At 44.3% G+C, this 19,467-nt stretch overlaps 1 long non-coding RNA gene across 3 annotated transcripts; it reads right to left on the bottom strand.

Annotated features, from left to right (window-relative positions):
• Positions 1–4,082: 4,082 nt before the first annotated feature.
• Positions 4,083–13,383, bottom strand: LOC309338090. Of its 3 annotated transcripts, none has more exons than XR_014154690.1 (5): positions 13,240–13,383; positions 12,941–13,054; positions 11,419–11,522; positions 9,474–9,653; positions 4,083–6,282 (listed from the first exon to the last, which is right to left on the bottom strand). It is a non-coding gene; the product is annotated as an uncharacterized lncRNA (long non-coding RNA). The 3 variants fall into 3 exon arrangements; XR_014154691.1 differs by having other exon boundaries at positions 12,941–13,008; XR_014154692.1 differs by lacking the exon at positions 13,240–13,383 and having other exon boundaries at positions 12,941–13,231.
• Positions 13,384–19,467: the final 6,084 nt, after the last annotated feature.

Raw genomic sequence — 19,467 nt, 5'->3', positions numbered from 1 at the left:
AGGCGAACCTCCCTGGGGAGGGCATTCTGTAAATGGGGAGCCACTGCAGAGAAGGCCCGTTCTCCTGACCTCACGTAGAGGGGGCACATAAAGACAGATGAAGAACACAGAGTCCGGGACAGTTTATGTGAGGAGAGGCAGTCTATGGCTAGCTTGTGACCCCTGGAAGGTTGTGCAGAAGAGAAGGTGTCCCTTGGCCTGGGAAATGGTTCCACATCCTTGAATTAACAACTTGCTGGATAGCAGTGAGTGGCCAGGAGTCTCATGCAGGCGAGTCCATAGAATAAATCTGGGCAAGCTACTATGCAGGCTGGTGGAGGGGCAGCATCAGCAGATTATTCCATCCCTCCTCCATCAGCCCTCTTCATTTCCATGCTTGCCGCAGAGGAATAATGATAATGATAATTATTTTTTATTTACAGTGGTACCTTGGGTTACATACACTTCAGGTTACATACACTTCAGGTTACAGACTCCGCTAACCCAGAAATAGTACCTCGGGTTAAGAACTTTGCTTCAGGATGAGAACAGATATTGTGCTTTGGTGGCACGGCGGCAGCGGGAGACCCCATTAGCTAAAGTGGTACCTCAGGTTAAGAACATTTTCAGGTTAAGAACAGACCTCCGGAATGAATTAAGTACGTAACCAGAGGTACCACTCTATATGCTGCCCATCTGACTGGGTTGCCCCAGTCACTCTGGGTGGCTTCCAACAAATTAAAACATCAAACACAGCAAAGTATCAAACATTAAAAACTTCCTTCAGATGTCTTCTAAAAGTGTTTATAGTATTTATTTCCTTGACACCTGAGAGGAGGGTGTTCCACAGGGCAGAAGCCACTACTGAGAAGGCCCTCTGCCCTCCACCAGAAGGCCCTTGGAGCTGGGCCTCAGTGTCTGGGCTGAACAATGGGAGTGGAGATGCTCCTTCAAGTATACAGGAAGGAAAGTCCTTTCCTCCACAACCAGCATGGCAGGTTGGGGGACCTTTGGCTCTCTGGATGTTGAACTACATCTCCCATCATCCTTGGCCATTGGCATGGGGGCACTTCCCTCTTCCAGGATTTGACTGCCTCGGCTGGGGAAACTGCCCTCCCATTTCTCCTCTTCTTTCTAGGGGAAAGGAGTGCCGCAACAGGATCCAAAGGGGTCATAAGCCAACGGCTAAGGGTGGAGGGACAGGAGCCTGAAGGGTACCCTGGTCACCCAGGAACAGACACGTTGTCCCAACTGTAGCGAGTATCTGCATGTGCGACAGGCTTGCAAGGCATGAGAGTCTCATGAATGAGCTTTAAAAGCTTGGTGGGTGGACATGACCACTCAATGGGACAACTCCATTGCTTCCATAGAATCATAGAAATGTAGAGTTGGAAGGGACCCTGAGGATCATCCAGTCCAACTCCTGCAATAATATGCAGTTGATCAAACTTGCAACCTTGGCATTATCAGCACCACGCTCTAACCAATTGAACTATCCATGCAGTTCTGAACTCCATGCCCTGATCAGGGACTCCTTAAACGTGGACCGCTGCTCCCAATCCAGTTAGGCTCACCTTTCCTGTCATTTAGCCTGACCGTAGCAGCTGTTGCAGTACATTATCTGCTGTTGAGCCTATAGCTCTTCTCTGCCTCAATAAAAATCCCTTCCTTACTCTCAAGGAAGAGCCTCGGTCATCGTGGTCTGGGCGGGAGCCAGGACAATATTGGAGAGTTTGGTGCGGCTTGGAAGCTTTGAAGAGTAGTTTGACAGCACATTAGGTGACAAAAAGCTGCGTCATCTGGTTATAGCTTTGTAGCAGCAATAAAAAGGGTGTGTGTGTGTGTGTTGGAAACCTCATAAAGGTATTATGTGTGATGCAGCCAGCCTGCAATAATGAGGCCATACTAAAACCTCCCCTCAGACAGCTGCGAGTGTTTGCACGTGGGAGACTTGGAAGTGGAAGAACAAAAAGGGGAAAGATCAGCAATAAACCCATTGCCACAAAAACGCTTTTGTTTTTTTCCTTCCAGGCAAGCTGGGGGGGGGGGGTAGATTTTGCCTGTGGTGGAATTTAGTCAACTTCCAGCACTACCTTACCTGTTCATCTGAGTCTGGGGATATTTTCAGAATGTCACTGTTTAGTGGCATGGGATTCAATCTCATACCAGCAATTTCAGGAGATGCAAATATAATTGACTGGGAAGTTTAGCACTAGCCCAGAAGACGGGACCTTTTGCAATAAGGAAAGCGATGAGAAAATAGACTGGAAAATGTGGGATAACACCTGGCTTGATGCAGCATCATCTAACTGCCCCACAGACAAATCAGAACACAGTGGTACCTCGGGTTACATTCACTTCAGGTTACATACGCTTTAGGTTACAGACTCTGGTAACCCAGAAATAGTACCTTGGATTAAGAACTTTGCTTCAGGATGAGAACAGAAATTGTGCTCTGGCAGTGCGGCGGCAGTGGTAGGCCCCATTAGCTAAAGTGGTGCTTCAGGTTAAGAACAGTTTCAGGTTAATAACAGACCTCCGGAATGAATTAAGTACTTAACCCGAGGTACCACTGTAAATATCAATGTCATATAATCTCCCTGCAAACAAATCAGCATGAAAGCTCAACAAACCGGTCCGGAGGTCTTCTTGATTTAGCATTCTGGGGTGCAATCTTATACATGGATGACGGTCTGCATTCAGTTTGGCGGGTAAAATATTGTGCAGGCCTGCGTAAGATGAGTGCCATTCAACAGGTACTGAGTGCATCTGCTTTTCCACGTAGCAACCATGACCAGCAAAGATGATGTAGTCTTCTAAGGCAAAGGGTTTCCAGATGAATGGGCATGGACTTCCAAGTAGTTCTCATTTTATATTATTAACTGAAATTCTTTTGCACCTTGTTTGAAGGGCCCCAAGGTGAGTAACCATAGAAATTCAAATTCAAATACTGTTCAGACCCCTTTGCTCATCATGACGTTGTTTGCATCTTAGCCTGGTTGGGAAGGTATGAGTAAACAGGGCAGTTTTCACTATACATTGACATTTTTCATTCCCATATCTACACATAGATTCTAAAGTCAAGTCAAATCTAAACCCACATAAGCTTAACCGCAAGACAATAATAACTAACCCGCCCCCTACAAACATAAAGTGAGATCCTGAATGGCTGCTATAAAACAATGCTTTGATATGTACCAACGTCTGTGCAACTCTTTTGCAACCACAAACGTCATAAAAGGAATATTTTTTCCAGGCAGCACTCACTCAAGCTAACTAAACAGCCAGAATGCCCGAGGAAGCTCACAGAGTGAAAGATCAGTTTCCTGAATTGTTGAAGCTCTTTCATGGGCTGACCTCCCAGAGAAACAGATTTTTGTCAAATAGCATCCCCTCCTTGAGAGGCAGAGCTAAATCACATGTCCACTTTTGCAAGATGAGGGAAGGTGCTGCTTTCATATCTGTGCAGACCTTTCGGTGATTGCTCTCTTAGACTTTAGAACTTCCTCCCTGGAAAAACTAGACTGGCTCCCCCGTTTGCTGCCCTTCCACCGGCAGGCGAAGACTTTCGTGTTCCGAAAGTGTTATGTAGTGAAGTTTCACCCTGGGCCAGCAGGGGGATACTGTATATAGTTTTCACTCAGGTCTGTAGATAGTTTTCCCTCAGGTCCACGTCAGTTATTTTAGGCGGGAACTCTGGGCTGTTGTTGTTACAATGTTGACAGCCGGCTGCCTATAAAAGCAGGCCGGCTGAGCTGTTTGCAGTCAGTTCTATTCCAGCTTACGAAATAAAGAGCTACTTGGAGAAATCGCTGTGTCGTCTGCTATATCAACCCACAACTTAACAGAAAGGCTTTGGGGAACTGACTGCTTTCAATCGAAAGGGCTGGTGGTGTGCTGTTTCTATTGGAATTACTGGTGTGGTTTTAATAGATTTTATAGATGCTAATAGTTTTAATTCTATCAACTTTTAATTGCTTTTTAATGATTGTTTTTGGCAGTTCTTATTTTTATCTGTAAGCTGCATTGAGTCCCATCTGGGGGGAAAGGGGAATAATAATAATAATAATAATAATAATAATAATAATAATAATAATAATACAGATTTGCTTCTGGAAAGGAGTGAATGTCTCCATCAACGGTTGACATCCTCCATCTTGTGGACCCAGTGCTTGGAAAGTTCATTGCAAAAAGGAATTCATTCCAGTTCCATTTCACCCCCTCCGAAACAGAAACTGATTCCATTTCAGGCTTGGACTAGATGGCCATTGGTTGGGGTACCTTCCAAAACTACAATTCCTTGAATTCACATGGCCCTTGGCGTTTTTCCTGCCAAATTTTGCAAGCGGCTCTGCTAAAGTATAAAATATTATTTAAAAGACTAGAAAAACATCAAAGCACATGCATAGTGTAATGTGAACATTTCTTTTGTTTATTTCCCCCAACAATTATGATATTGTAGCTTAAAGAGAAGTGTTACTTTTCAGATAGGTAATAATGGTAAATGCAATGGCCACAATCAAACAGAGTGAAGTGCAATGAAACCCCTATGTATAAAACTTACTGAATTAAAATTGCCTTTATTTTATTTACATGTTCACAAGAGAGCATTTAACTACATGCACAGTATCACAGAACATGCATACCGTAATTCTAGTCTGGACTGTGTTTCATGCAGCTATTTCACAAGGCATAGGTATTCCTCAGTCTATCACCTAAAGCTCGTGGCAACAGGGTTTACTGTATCTTCACAACAATCTGGTGAGGCAGGTTAGGAGTAGCCCAAGGACGTCACCCAATGAGCTCCAGGACTGAACAGGAATTTGAACCCAGGTCCAACCAGTATGCACTACATCAGTCTGGCTCTTGGACTTATTTCGCATGGGGATCCCAGTCAACCTCGCCCTCCAGCCCTATAGCCATTCTTTGCATACACTTGGTCACATAGTTATACGGGCATTAAACTAATGGGATCAATGGTAGTGAATGGTAAGCTTCATGTGCTGTCCACTCCAAATAGGCAATGCTTCAAGGATATCTCCGTGACATGGGTCTGCGTTACAGATTGCTTTTTGTTTAGTCTCGGCACTGTGGTTTAATCAAATCTGACCAAGTGTTTGTAAACACATTTTTTTTAAAAAAATCTTTCATCTGTTAGCTTCGCATCTGATGAGAAACAGAATTAACAAGAATTTGCAGGACTTGCATGTGCCCCTGATCTTTGGTTCCTACATATTAACCCTATTTTATGAAATTAGAAACATCCCCAAGGCTTGTATTTACAGTGTTTGCGTAGTCATCCTGCATGCTTAACTCAGAGTAAGCCCCACTGAACTGGATGGAGTTTACTGCTGAGGGACGCGGGTGGCGCTGTGGGTTAAACCACAGAGCCTAGGACTTGCCGATCAGAAGGTTGGTGGTTCAAATCCCCGCGATGGCATGAGCTCCCGTTGCTCGGTCCCTGCTCCTGCCAACCTAGCAGTTCAAAAGCACGTCAAAGTGCAAGTGGATAAATAGGTACCACTCCAGTGGGAAGGTAAACGGCGTTTCCGTGCGCTGCTCTGGTTTGCCAGAAATGGCTTAGTCATGCTGGCCACATGACCCGGAAGCTGTACGCCGGCTCCCTCAGCCAATAAAGCGAGATGAGCGCCGCAACCCCAGAGTCGGCCACGACTGGACCTAATGGTCAGGGGTACCTTTACCTTTACCTTTTTAGACATGCATTGTTGCCCTGATCAGAGTGCTGGTCTATCCCACCTGAAGGGCTCAGAGCAAGATTGCAGTACTAAGTACACAAACAGGATGCCAGACTGGAAACTGACTAGGATATAATGAAGCAGAAACATTCACTCCAACTATGGTTCTTCTATTGACTGGTCTACAGAAGTTTTCAGCAGTGAAACAACAGACAGTGGCAATAGTCTCAAGCAACAAAAGTCTGTAGCATTTTGCTCTCAGAAGGGGAAATCTCTTTCTAAGTAATTCTGCCCCCCCCCCCCCCCCCCGTTCCCTAAAACCCTCTATTAATTCCAAGGAGATGATGATGCCATTGATTAATTTGAACATTGTGGCTCCAGTTCCAGTTCTCTGATAATAGGATTGTGAAGCAGCCAGTTGCTTGTTACCAGAATTGTTATTATGGCTTGAGAACAACCATACAGGGACTTTGGCATTACATCTGGTTGCAAAGACAATGTCGTATAAAGTTTCAACAAGCTTCCAGTTTACGCAGAGATATATATTTTTTCCCCACCTTACCTTTAAGGATGCTTCAACCTGCCAAACCACCTGTGAATTGATTCCCTGGGAGGCAAAGATGAAGATAGGGCCATTTGTTTACATGAGGAAACAGCCGTCCATCATTACCTTATAAACTGCTCCACTCACTATATGCCAATTGCTTTAGAAATACAACGATTGGGAAGCATAGGATATTGTACGGATTCTAGTGAAATGTGGCATTCATAGGCTTGCATCTTGAAATAAACAGAGTGGTGCCTGTTTGTTTGTTTGTTTGTTTGTTTAAGGCCTCTATATCCTGCTTAATCATTTGCATTTCCAAGCAATGTGCATAAAAGCAATCCACAGAAAAACAACGCAAGGTGGTACCTCAGTTTACGAACTTAATCCATTCTGGAAGTCCATTCTTAAACTAAAACTGTTCTTAAACTGAGGCACGCTTTCCCTAATGAGGCCTCCTGCAGCCAGTGCCCTTCCACCGTACGGATTCCGTTCTTAGACCGAGGTAAAGTTCTCAAACCAAGACACAATTTCCAGTTTTGCGGAGTTTGTAAAGCAAATTGTTCCTTTTTGGGGGGTAAATCTTTATTGGTTTATTATTATTTTTTTTGAATAATATTTATTAAAGTTTTCCAATTAATTACAAATTAATAAAACATCCAACTTCAAATCTTTTTCCAATTACATCCTTTCAGGACTTCCCCTTCCCTCCCCCCCTTGTATTCCAAATCTCTCAAATGATCTCAACAAGTTCTTCTCCTCAATTCAGACTTGTTATCCTTAACCCAATTTTTTTTTTTAAAAAAAAAACATTATTTTCCATTCCCCTAAAATCGGCTTATTCCCACCACGAGTTCCCCACTTTAAAATACCATGTAGATGTATATAGCCTAAATAAAACATAGTTTACGCCCTTTGGATTCCACATTTCCCACCCCCCCTTTTCCCGGTTGCGTTCCCAATGTTCCTCAATGTCCGATATTTCCACGTCTCTCTAAGTCATAGTCCTTTGCCAGTCCTCTTTAATTTCGAATGTCCAATCATGGAAGGATTCTGTCTCAAAGAAAGGCCCATTTTTTCCATCCAGATTTTTATATCCAGGAGTGAAAAACTCCAAATTATAATCCTTAAACTTGTCAAATCTGGATGTCCCAAACGTCCCCACTTTTGACTTGGTCCAATTCTTGTTATTTTGTTGTTCTTATTGATCACACTCCTCTTTCTATTTCTTTCTGTCCCTGTTTTCCTGCACAAATGTCCTAATTCCAAAAGTTAGTTCCTTTACAGAGGCTTGTTATTCAGAAACAAAACATTACGTCAAGTTCCTTTCATTCCACAACAGATGATTCCATTGTCTTCTTCGGTGTAGTGGCCTCTGTAGTCATAATAATGTTCCATTTCTGCAGTTTCCCAGGAGATAAACAGTTCTGTTCCAATTTCCAGCTAAAACCACTTGTAATATCCCTCGGCTCCTCTAGGTGGATTGCAAAAACTGAGTTCTCTTCCAGATCGCGTCCATTAGCCCTAGTAACTTTATAATCCTTATTTAAAACAATTTGTATCCAATTTATAACAAATATAACCAGCAAAGTCCTTGTAACATAGTCTCTATCTTATTTTCCGCTTTGACAGCTCTTTGACAGCTGTCAAAACTTGCCTTTCTCCTCTCCAAACTCCGTCATCGATCGCTCCCGGGGTTCCAGGGGGGGTTGTTTTTAAGTCCGAATTCTACTTTCCTCCTCCAGCTCAATCTCATATTCTTCACTCGTGAGGTTAAAAACTTGCCAAAATGATGTTACTCCGATCTTAGTTATCAGATCCTTTGCTTTGACCCTTCTACAATGGAGGGGGTGGCTGACTTCCTTTTTTGCGCCTCCCCCGCTCGCGCCGAAATTTTTAAAGTTTTTGTCCCTCTTTTTAGTCCAAGTTCCAATTACTTACGGGTTGTTCTTTTAGGTCCGAATTTTCAAAGGAAAAAGCCAGCGCTCTCCGCCGAATGGCATGCGGCTTCGCACGGCAGGGATAGCAGAGGACTCAAAACACCACGCTTCTCCCCGGCACCCGATCCGTAGCCTTTAAAAAGGCTCCTTCACGAGTCGGGAGGGCGCTAACGGTGTCAGCCGAGTCTCCATGTCCACGGCCCCCGTGGCCGTGGTTTTTAAGGGTCCCCGCATCGCCGGTGCGGTAGGACCCAGCCCCTGCCGTGCAGGCTCCCTCCGGAGCTCGGAGGGAGTCCGCCATTCAGCGATGGCGCCGACCCGGAAGTCCCACTAGTAAATCTTTATTGGTTTAAAATACAAAGATACAAAGGTATGAACATACAATGAAGGTAAGTATTTCAGAGATAAATACAAAAAGAAAAGAAAAGAAAAGAAAATTTTGAAACAAAGACAAAAAAATGATGAAAAGAAAAAAAGACCAAAGATTTATACGACATTATATCTATCAAATAATTTTTTTTTGCAAAAAACTTCCAATCTTTCTCGTTATACTTTTTCTGTTGTCATGGTAATATCGCACAGTTTTGTTTTATATCTTTTTTCATATATTCCACTATAATGTTTATATCATTTATCTATTATTCTCAAGTATTCCAATTCTGCTAAGATGGTGTCATTTTTGCAATATAATCTTATATATTCCTTAAATATTTTCCATTCTCCATGTTTTTTAGTTTAAAACTCCCCTGACTTTTCCCGTCAGCTTTGCCAGTTGGAAATACTCTATCATAAGTGTCTGCCAGGGACGTGGGTGGCGCTTTGGGTTAAACCACAGAGCCTAGGACTTGCCGATCAGAAGGTTGGCGGTTCGAAATCCCCACGACAGGGTGAGCTCCCATTGCTCGGTCCCTGCTCCTGCCAACCTAGCAGTTCAAAAGCACATCAAAGTGCAAGTAGATAAATAGGTACCGCTCCAGCGGGAAGGTAAACAGCGTTTCCGTGCGCTGCTCTGCTGGCCACATGACCCGGAAGCTGTATGCTGGCTCCCTCGGCCTATAGAGCGAGATGAGTGCTGCAACCCCAGAGTCGGCCACAACTGGACCTAATGGTCAGGGGTCCCTTTACCTTTACCTTTAAGTGTCGGCCAATCTGTTATTGTTAGTGTTGCTTCACTTTTCCAGCTTCTTGCTACAAGTATTCTTGCCGCCATAATTGCAGTGGTCTTGTGTTGTTTTTAACCAAACTGTTCTTAAACCAGACTGTTCTTAAACCAAGGTACCACTGTATAACATTTATCATAAAACCGAATGCTACCTTAAAATGTTGGAACGAGAAAGTCCTACGGCTCGTCTCCACTTCTGCTTGTCCTGCCAATTCCATACCCTCCAACATTCCTCTGCTGGAAATTAGAGGCGCCCCCTCCAACCTCAGATGAAAATGGGGACAGCCTATTCCACACCCTCCAACATTTCTCTGATGAAAATTAGGGCCTTCCTAAGGAAAAAAAACAAGATGTTCTGGGATCAAATCAGAAATGGCTTATGTAAATCTGGGATTGCTCCTGGAAAACAGGGCTACAGAAGGGTCTTCTGCCCCACCCCTAGGAAACCTGTGATTTACTGCTGAATTGGGGTGGGTTGGCATTTGCTCTGATTAAGAGTTAAAGAACGGGTTTCCCCTGGGGGAAGTAGCAAACAGAAAACCATTGGGACCCATGCCGAAGTGGGAAACCTCTCAGTCCTGTGTTTTCAAGGCACGAGACAAGCAAAAGGTGGGTGAGCCCTTAGTCATGTGCATGAAGTTCAGCAAAGAAGATACATGTCTAATATCAGTCTAATCTCCTCAGGAGGGTGTTCCACAAGCTTGGGCCAATCAGTCAATCAGGGTTGGATCCATGTAACTGAATGCAGGAAAACTATTGTGATCGATAAACTTGGTCTGTACTAGGGCGGGAGTCTGCAAGGTAGCTTTGGATGATGATGACATCGTGTGGACATTGCAAAACAACTTCTGGGCTGGATCAGCACCAATTCCACAACAAAATGCCACCTGGAAATACTCCAAGAGGAAGATTATTACAACAATAATTTTATAATAATATTAATTTATACCCCACCCATAATTTATCATTTATACCCCGCCCAGCTACTCTGGGTGGCTCCCAACGGAACATTAAGGTAAAGGGACACCTGACCATTAGGTCCAGTCGTGACCGACTCTGGGGTTGCTCATCTAGCTTTATTGGCTGAGGCAGCTGGCGTACAGCTTGACTGGCCAGCATGACTAAGCCGCTTCTGGTGAACCAGAGCAGCGCACGGAAACGCCGTTTACCTTCCCACCTATTTATCTACTTGCACTTTGATGTGCTTTTGAACTGCTAGGTTGGCAGGAGCAGGGACTAAGTAACGGGAGCTCACCCCATAGCAGGGGTGAGGGGTGAGATCAGCAAGGGGACCCATAGCGGGGACTTGATCAGCAAGTCCTAGGCTCTGTGGTTTAACCCACAGCGCCACCCACGTCCCTAACGGAACATTAAAAACATGATAAAACATTAAAAACTTCCCCGAACAGGGCTGTTTTCAGATGTCTTCTAAAAGTCAGATAGTTGTTTATTTCATTGACATCTGGTGGGAGGGCGGGCTCCACTACAGAGAAGGCCCTCTGCCTGGTTACCTGTACCTTTACTTCTTGCAGTGAGGGAACCGCCAGAAGGCCCTCAGCGCTGGACCTCAGTGTCCAGGCTGAACTATGGGGATGAAAACGCTCCTTCAGGTATACTGGGCCGAGGCCATTTAGGGCTTTAAAGATCAGCACCAACACCTTGAATTGTGCTCGGAAATGTACTGGGAGCCAATGTAGGTCTTTCAGGACTAGTGTTATATGGTCTCGGCGGCCACTCCCAGTCACCAGTCTAGCTAAGCACAAGGGCTTAGCTCCAAATTTTGATTAAACAAGACGCTTCTGTCACCTTGTTGTACTGAGCCCCGTTAATAAACATCAAAACGGCCACAACATAGCCGCTGTAGGATAAAATGAATGTCACAGTAGAGTAGTGGCCATATGGACCACCCCAGGGAGGGAATTCCACAAGCACAGGGGCCACTGCTTAAGAGGCCCTTTCCCACATGCCCAGCCACCTAATAGATCTCAATGGCTGGCATTTTAAACTAAGCATTTTAAAACTCCTACAGAATCAAGTTCGTTTTTGGAAACATGCTTTGTTGTACATTTCTTCTCATGCCACCATGTTTCCCCTTACCCAGCAGAGTCCTGGTCTCCCTTCTGTTCCTTCATGTCACAGAAAATAACAAGCCTGCCCGCTTCACCTCTTTACTTCATGCCAACTGACAGTATGGACAGGTCCTGTCAATGAGGGAAATATTATCCATGAGTTGGAAGCAAGGACTTGTCTTTTCATACCTCCGACCAGCACAAACTTGAGACATGAAGGCTGTGTACACACCAAAATCTAAAGCTCATCTCCCCTCCCCAAAGGATCCTGCGAACCAAATTAATGAAGGCTAAAATGATATGGGTTTAAAAATTAGTGGTTTGCAGGGGAATTGATTTAAGGAAAAAGAATAGAATTAATAAAAACTATGGGAAATGTGGGGATGGATTTGCTGATAAGATAAATGAGATTAGAATACAGAAGGGGGAGGTGTGAGGAGGTCGGTGAAATTAGGATTAGAAATTATGGTTTGAATTTATACTTGTTTTTGATTTGTTTTGTTTGTTTGTTTATGTTTTTATTGTCTTTTGTGTTTATATGTGTTATTTAAAACTTTAATAAATATCATTTAAAAAAAAAAGGATCCTGCGAACCGTAGTTTGTTAAGGGTGCTGGGAAATGCAGCTCTGTGGGGGTGGGGGTGTGAACTATAGTTCCCAGGATTCTTTAAGGTGCCTGTATGCTTTAAATGTATGGTGTGTACACAGCCGTAGCAGATATCTTCCACTTAGTAGTTCCCAAATTTATCATTCCTTCGTTCCCAAGAAGCAAATGGCTGGCACCCAACGTTGTATGTGCCTATCAGTTTTCAGCCCTAACTAGACACTAAACACTTTCTTGGTTACAGGCTATATGTGTCCTTTGGGGACTGTGTGCCAGAAGAATTAAGAGCAGCAACTGTGTCAGTGCGCAACACATGGCTCCCTTGACCGTTGTAAACTCCAGGCATCAAGTCTGGTATCAGCAGCTTGTGGTTAAGAGGTCTGGGTAGTGTTTTCTGCCTATCAATTTGGCCTGCATGTTGGATTCCGCTTTTGTTACCAGACTGTTTTAGGGTCTGCACTGATGGTAGGTTTGCTCTGGATGAGTTTTTTCTCACAGTGCTTTCTTTGTGAATTCGATTCTGTCAAATTGCAGCCTTTTTGAAGGCCAGAGCAGTTACCGATGAAGAAAAGTGAACCATGACATGGCATTGGGATAATGGTGATGAAAAGTATTATTAATAATACAATTTCATTATAAGTAATTGAAATACAGTCGTACCTTGGAAGTCAAACGGAATCCACTCCAGAAGTCTGCTCAACTTCCAAAACATTTGGAAACCAACGCGTGGCTTCTAATTGGCTGCAAGAAGCTCTGGCAGCCAATCGGAAGCCACGGAAGCCCTGTCGGACGTTCAGCTTCCAAAAATAGTTCACAAACCGGAACACTCACTTCCAGGTTTGTGGTGTTCTGAAGCCAAAATATACAAGGATTAAGCTGTTCGAAAACCAAGGTACGACTGTAGAAACTTCAGGATGTGCTCTGCCAGGAAGCAAGAGTACCTCACCTAGGCCAGATTCATGCCAGTGCCGGATTTAGGGTGGTGCAGGTGGTTCCCTGATACAGGACACTGAGCTGGGAGGGTGCAAAATCATCATCACCATCGTCATCATGGTACCTACTGAGAAGATCCATTAAAAAACAACCAAAAGAAATGACTGTGGAAATAAGAAATATTGAGGAGGGGGCACCAAATTTTGTCCTCACTTAGGGCACCATATTACCAAAGTCCCCCTTCAGTCATCAAGTAATGATGATTTGATTCCTCCTTCCCTCCTTGTTCCCAATGTTGATCTTTATTTCCACCTTTTTCCTGATGTAGATCTTCACTCATTCTTTCTTCCCTGCTGGTGGTGGAAGCCATTTTGTGGTTCACCTCAGGTGCCAAAATGTCTTGAGCCGACCCTGAGGAATGCTGTTGGTCATGCTTGCAATCTATTGTGAAAGTGGTAATCTGTGAATTAAAAAAACAGTACCTTGTGCTTTAGGAGCATTTTTGCTGTTGCTAGTTTAAATCACTGAGGGCACAAGGAGAAGGGGACGACAGAGGATGAGATGGTAGGACAGTGTTCTCGAAGCTACTAACATGAGTTTGACCAAACTGCGGGAGGCAGTGGAAGACAGGAGTGCCTGGTGTGCTCTAGTTCATGGGGTCACAAAGAGTCGGACACGACTAAACAACTAAACAACAACAACAAGTTTAAATCAGCCTTCCCAGTCCTGGGCCTATGACGCCAGTCCAAAACAGCTGGAGGACAGCAGTGTGGGGGTGGCTACTTTAAGTCCTTAAATGACCAAGCAGCACACTTCAATGACAATAACAAAAGAATAATGTAAGATGCAAAGAAGAAGGTAATGGAAGGCGTGCAATGAGAATAAGAGGAATTAAATATGTAACTTGACTAATTACATTTCATAGTGAGGTGCTTAGGGCTGTTCTTAAGGAATCGTTATCCTATGCGCTTTGATTATGTGTATATCTGCATGATATATGGGTGTGTTTTGCGTCATGGATCATGATGACCACAAGCTCTGGGAAGATTCACCACCATTTCCTTCCAAATATTGGCAGATGGGACCAAGGTGAATTCACTGCCATGAATAAAGAAGGAATTCAAAATATTTGTTTAGTTATTTTCAATATTTCTATACCATCCTTTTACTACTATGTTGACCAACTGCAATTTGCTCTATCCAACAATGCAAACTGATGGCATCAACTTACAAAAAAGGAGATTCCAACTATAATAATAATAATAATAATAATAATAATAATAATAATAATTTATTTATACCCCACCCATCTGTTTGTTGGGCGGCTTCCAACAAAATATTAAAATACAGTAGTCCGTCAAACATTAAAAGCTTCCCTAAACAGGGCTGCCTTCAGATGTCTTCTAAAAGTCTGGTAGTTGTTGTTCTCTTTGACATCTGGTGTAACTTGGCTTCTCGCAGTGAGGGAACTGCCAGAAGGCCCTCGGTGCTGGACCGCAGTGTCCGGGCAGAACTAAACACCAGGAAGAACTTTCTGACAGTAAGTGCTGTTTGACAGTGGAATGGTCTCCCGCGGGAGGTGGTGGGCTTCAGTGGAGGTTTTTAAGCAGAGGTTGGATGACTATCTGTCATTGATGCTTTAGCTGAGATTTCTGCATTGTACGGGGTTGAACTAGATGACCCTCAGGGTCCCAACTCTACAATTCTATGACTTAGAAGCTAAGTTTATGCACGCCCACTTTGGTCACCTGTGGCGAGTAAGAACTACTGTAGGCGACCAGGCAGGAATTTTTTTTTTAAAGGCTAAAAAATGCAAAATACAAATACAGTCATACCTCGGGTTGCGAACGCTGTGGGTTACACATTTTTGGGTTACGGACCACACCAAACCCGGAATGGGTTACTTCCGGGTTTTGGCGCATGCGCAGAAGCGCCGAATCGTGTCCTGCGTGTGCACAGACATGGCGTTGTGGGTTGTGAACACTGCGGGTTGCGAACATGCCTCCCGCACAGATCACGTTCGCAACTCGAGGTATGACTGCACAAACATTGTTGAGGGTTAGCAACTTCTCTGGACTTATTTGCATAACTGATCAAAAACATGTTTATGCATGTTGCTTCTTCCTCAAACTGCACTATGTTTCCAACATATTTTTCTTCTCTCCTCCAACAAAGTTTATGTTCTTTAATCACATTACACCACAGAAATAAAGGCAGCTAATAAAACTGAAACAAACAAGTCTTTGTTGACTTTAGCAAGGGCTTGATGTAGGCCTTCAGTAGAGCTGGAGGCTCAGCAGGATTTAGCAGGCCTTCATGGAGAATGTTAAAAGGGGATTCTATTCTTACCGCTAAGCATTAGATCTATCTTCCTAGTTCTGTATGCACATGATGTTTTTTGCTTTAAATATGGGGCAGCTGCCATTATTATTATTATTATTATTATTATTATTATTATTATTATTATTTCAATCCTGCAGTTCCTAAATTGAAGGGGAACAGCGATAGCTCAGTGGTTCAGCATCTGCTTTGCATGCAAAAGATTGCAGGATCAATCCCTGGTATCTCCAGGTAGGGCTGCCAAACACCGTAGCCTCTGAAACTGTGGAGAGCCACTGCCAGCCAGTGTCAGCAATACGATATATACGATATCTTTATTGTCATTGTACCATGCAGAACAATGAAATTGAAAAACTACATAAAACTACATAAAAACTACATAAAACATTCAAAACCCCCTAAAAACTCTGAAACCCCATTTTAAAATACACTATACTATAGTGACCCCTTATGCTGCGTTTAGAACCAGAATTGCATTTGCGTAGAAACTGTTTCTCAGGTGGCTAGTCCTGGCCTTTATAACCCTATACTTTCTTCCAGAAGGCAGAAGCTGAAAAAGATCATACTGAGCTAGATGGACTAGCGATCTGACTTGGTTCAAGGCAAATTCCTATATTTTTCCTAAATTAAAGTCTGCATTCAGGGCAGTCACCCTGCTGAGGCCTGCTGAGTATTTGGGGTGGTCAAATCCTCTTTTGCCACTTAAGAACAAATGGGAAGTGCCTTTTTGCCCTGCCACTACCACCGCTCCCACCACTACCTACCACCTCCTTCTGCCCACCACCTCCTTCTGCCCACCACCTGCTCTGCCGTTGCTACATGCCCTGCTGTGAGAAGCGCCACCGCCATCGCTGCAGATGGTGATCTGGGCCAAAATTGGTGTGGATGGCGGGGCTGAGCAGCCAGGGATGTGCTACTTGAGAGGCTTCTGCCATCTGAGACAGTGGCCTCATCTTCCCTAACAGCTGGCCTGGCCCTGATTCAGCCTATGCTCTTGCCCATTTCTCCTGTTTTCTCAATGCACTAGAAAAGCAAAATGGCGGGCGGCTTGCATTTGCTGCCAACCGCCACTGACCATTCACTCCTGCTGCCTGGAGAGGCCAAGTGGGAGGGAGCTGCAGATTCCGGGAAAGGGTTGTCGTCAGGGGACGACCAATATCTGAAATGGTGCAGTTGAGCAAAATAAAAGTACATGTCCATGAGGCAACTAAACCTCTACAGCAGCAAGTTCACCCCTGTTCGTATGCAGGGGCGTCTTACCCATTGAGGCTAGTGGCACGGGGCGCAAGGGCGCCAAGTTCTGGAGGGCGCCAGGGAAGAGGCGGAGGCTCCCAGCATCAGCTCGCCACCCTCGCCCGCCTCCGCCATGCCACGCCGAAGCAGTGCTGCATCTGGAGCCTCCGTCTGCCATGGCCACTGTGGCATGAAGCGGCCAGCTGAGCTGGGAGGCGCCGCGTCCAGCCTCTGCCCCTTCCCCGTGGGAGGAGCCGCCCTCCAGTCGCTGCCCGCCTCCTCCAGCCCCGCTGGCAGTGCCGTCCTCCCTAAAAAAACTCTGGGAAACAGGGGTGGGGAGCGCCAGAGGGAGCTTTGCACCATGGCGCTGGATATGCTTAAGACGGCCCTGTTCCTATAGCTCACCTGGGTACAAATTACTCAAGAAGTAACCTTGAATCATGCAGAGATGGAAGAGTGCCACGAGGGTATTTATTTACTTTTTTTTGTACAAAGTTGTGTGTGACCTTTCCACCAGATATATATATATATATGTCTGTGGTGTTCATGGCAGCTTAACTGATGTTCCTAAAAAACATCAAAGGTGTCAAGAATGAAATAAAGCAGCAAATACAGTGGTACCTCGGGTTACAAACGCTTCGGGTTACAGACGCTTCAGGTTACAGACTCCGCTAACCCAGAAATAGTACTTTGGGTTAAGAACTTTGCTTCAGGATGAGAACAGAAATCGTGCGGCGGCGGCATGGCAGCAGTGAGAGGCCCCATTAGCTAAAGTGGTACCTCAGGTTAAGAACAGTTTCAGGTTAAGAATGGACCTCCAGAACGAATTAAGTTCTTAACCCGAGGTACCACTGTATGATAAAGAGCAGGGGTCAGCAAACTTTTTCAGCAGGGGGCCGGTCCACTGTCCCTCAGACCTTGTGGGGGGCCAGACTATAATTTGAAAAAAACAATGAACGAATTCCTATGCCCCACAAATAAGCTGGAGATGCATTTTAAATAAAAGGACACATTCTACTCATGTAAAAACACGCTGATTCCCAGACCGTCCATGGGCCGGTTTTAGAGGGCGATTGGGCCGGATCCGGCCCCCAGGCCTTAGTTTGCCTACCCATGATAAAGAGGCATACTGGCACAAAAGAAAACCCCTAAAGCAAATAAAAAGGCGGGAAAATATTTATGGCAGTCCAAAAGCCAAACTCAAAGAAGCCAATCTGAGTAAGTGGACGGGTGTAAACGAGATCACAACTGCAACCTGAGCTTTTGGTGGCTGGTTTGAACATAATTCTTTGCTGGGTGCCTTAAGAGGTGAGTAAAAAGAAGAAACTCCAAAACCAGAAAACAACCACAGGAAAGGCCATCACTCAAAGAACCACTTTCCTAACCTTTGTAGGTGAGTAAACCTGAAAGATGTTCTGTCATGATTAGTGTGAAGTTTATGATGGAAGGTAAAGTTTCAGGTACAGTGGTCCTATCTGTACCAACAATAAAAAAATGGTATTATTGAACCATACATTTAAGCACTATTGTACCATTTCAAACAATCACAACTTCGCCCCAAAAGTCTTGGGAACTGTAGTTTGTTTGTTTTTTAAAAAAGTGCTGCATGTTTTTAGGAGACCTTATACTCTTCACATATCTACAATTCTCAGAGCTCCCTGGGAAGAGGAGCTGATTGTTAAACCGTTCTGAGAACAGTGAGAAGATAGGGGGATCAACTAAAAGTCAACTATCTGACTTCTAGAAGATATCTGAAGTTTTTAATATTTGATGTTTTATCATGTTTTTAATATTCTGTTGTGAACCGCCCAGAGTGGCTGGGGAAACCCAGCCAGATGAATGGGGTATAAATTGTTGTTGTTGCTGCTGCTGGTAAAATGTGAGAAATGTGGTAAAATACATCTATTTTCCCTGCCCCCCCTCCTCCTCCTCCTCCTCCTCCTCCTCCTCCTCCTCCTTCTTCTTCTTCTTCTTCTTCTTCTTCTTCTTCTTCTTCTTCTTCTTCCCCTACCCATCTGAGTGCCCCAAAATAAAACAACCATACGAGAAATATGTAAAATAACCAAGCAAGTATTAGAAATCAGCCCTGAATTGGCCTTACTAAACATCTTCCAAGACAATAATGCCCACTCACAACACAAAGAACTCATAACCCACCTACTTTCAGCAGCCAGAAACATCATAACCAGACACTGGAGAGACCAGTCAGGAGTAAGCATGGACCAATGGTACCAAATAGTATGGGAAACAGCCTTACTAGAAAAATTAACCAATAAACTGAAACTGACACGGGGACAAATAGAAGAAGACGCCTTCACCCTGGTATGGCTCCCCTTTATCTCACACACAGCCCAACAAGACGACGACAAAAATACACCAACAACATACGAATCAATATGGCTAACCTGATCCAAAACACCCACCCACCCCCACTTACACATGAAAACAAAGACCACCACAGCCAACCACAAATGAACAACCACACCCTAGGCCAACCCCAACCTCTCTAACCACCAAAGAAACACAAGTGAACAGCAGAGAACCTGCACAAGTGACGCTGACACAAAACCCCACATATATTAATTAAAATAGAAACATCGTCACCCGATCCCACCTCCCTTCCCCACTTTTCTTCCTAATGTCTCAACAAATAAAACTGATTTGTAAAAATGTTACATGGGGGGGGGGAAATATGAGAGAGAGCCACTGCACATACTTTTGTAAATCAAGAAAATCTATAATAAAAATACATTTAAAAAAATAATAAAAAGGAAAGGAATGTAATGTTGTTGGGTTACAGCTCCCATAATCCCTGACCATTGACCATGCTGAGTGGGGCCAACATCTGCACAGCCATCCCTTCCCCCTGAGCTGGGCAAACCGCAGCTTCCTTCTGCCAGGATGCACTTGTATTCTGCCGGCCATGCCCTTTGCTTTCACAGCTCACACCTGTTGTGTTTGTTTTGT

This window comes from Podarcis erhardii, assembly GCF_964252035.2.
Source record: "Podarcis erhardii genome assembly, chromosome: 3".
Classification (NCBI taxonomy): Eukaryota; Metazoa; Chordata; class Lepidosauria; order Squamata; family Lacertidae; genus Podarcis; species Podarcis erhardii.
Note: the sequence above shows the minus strand (reverse complement) of the source record. Positions and strands in the feature narration are given on the sequence as shown.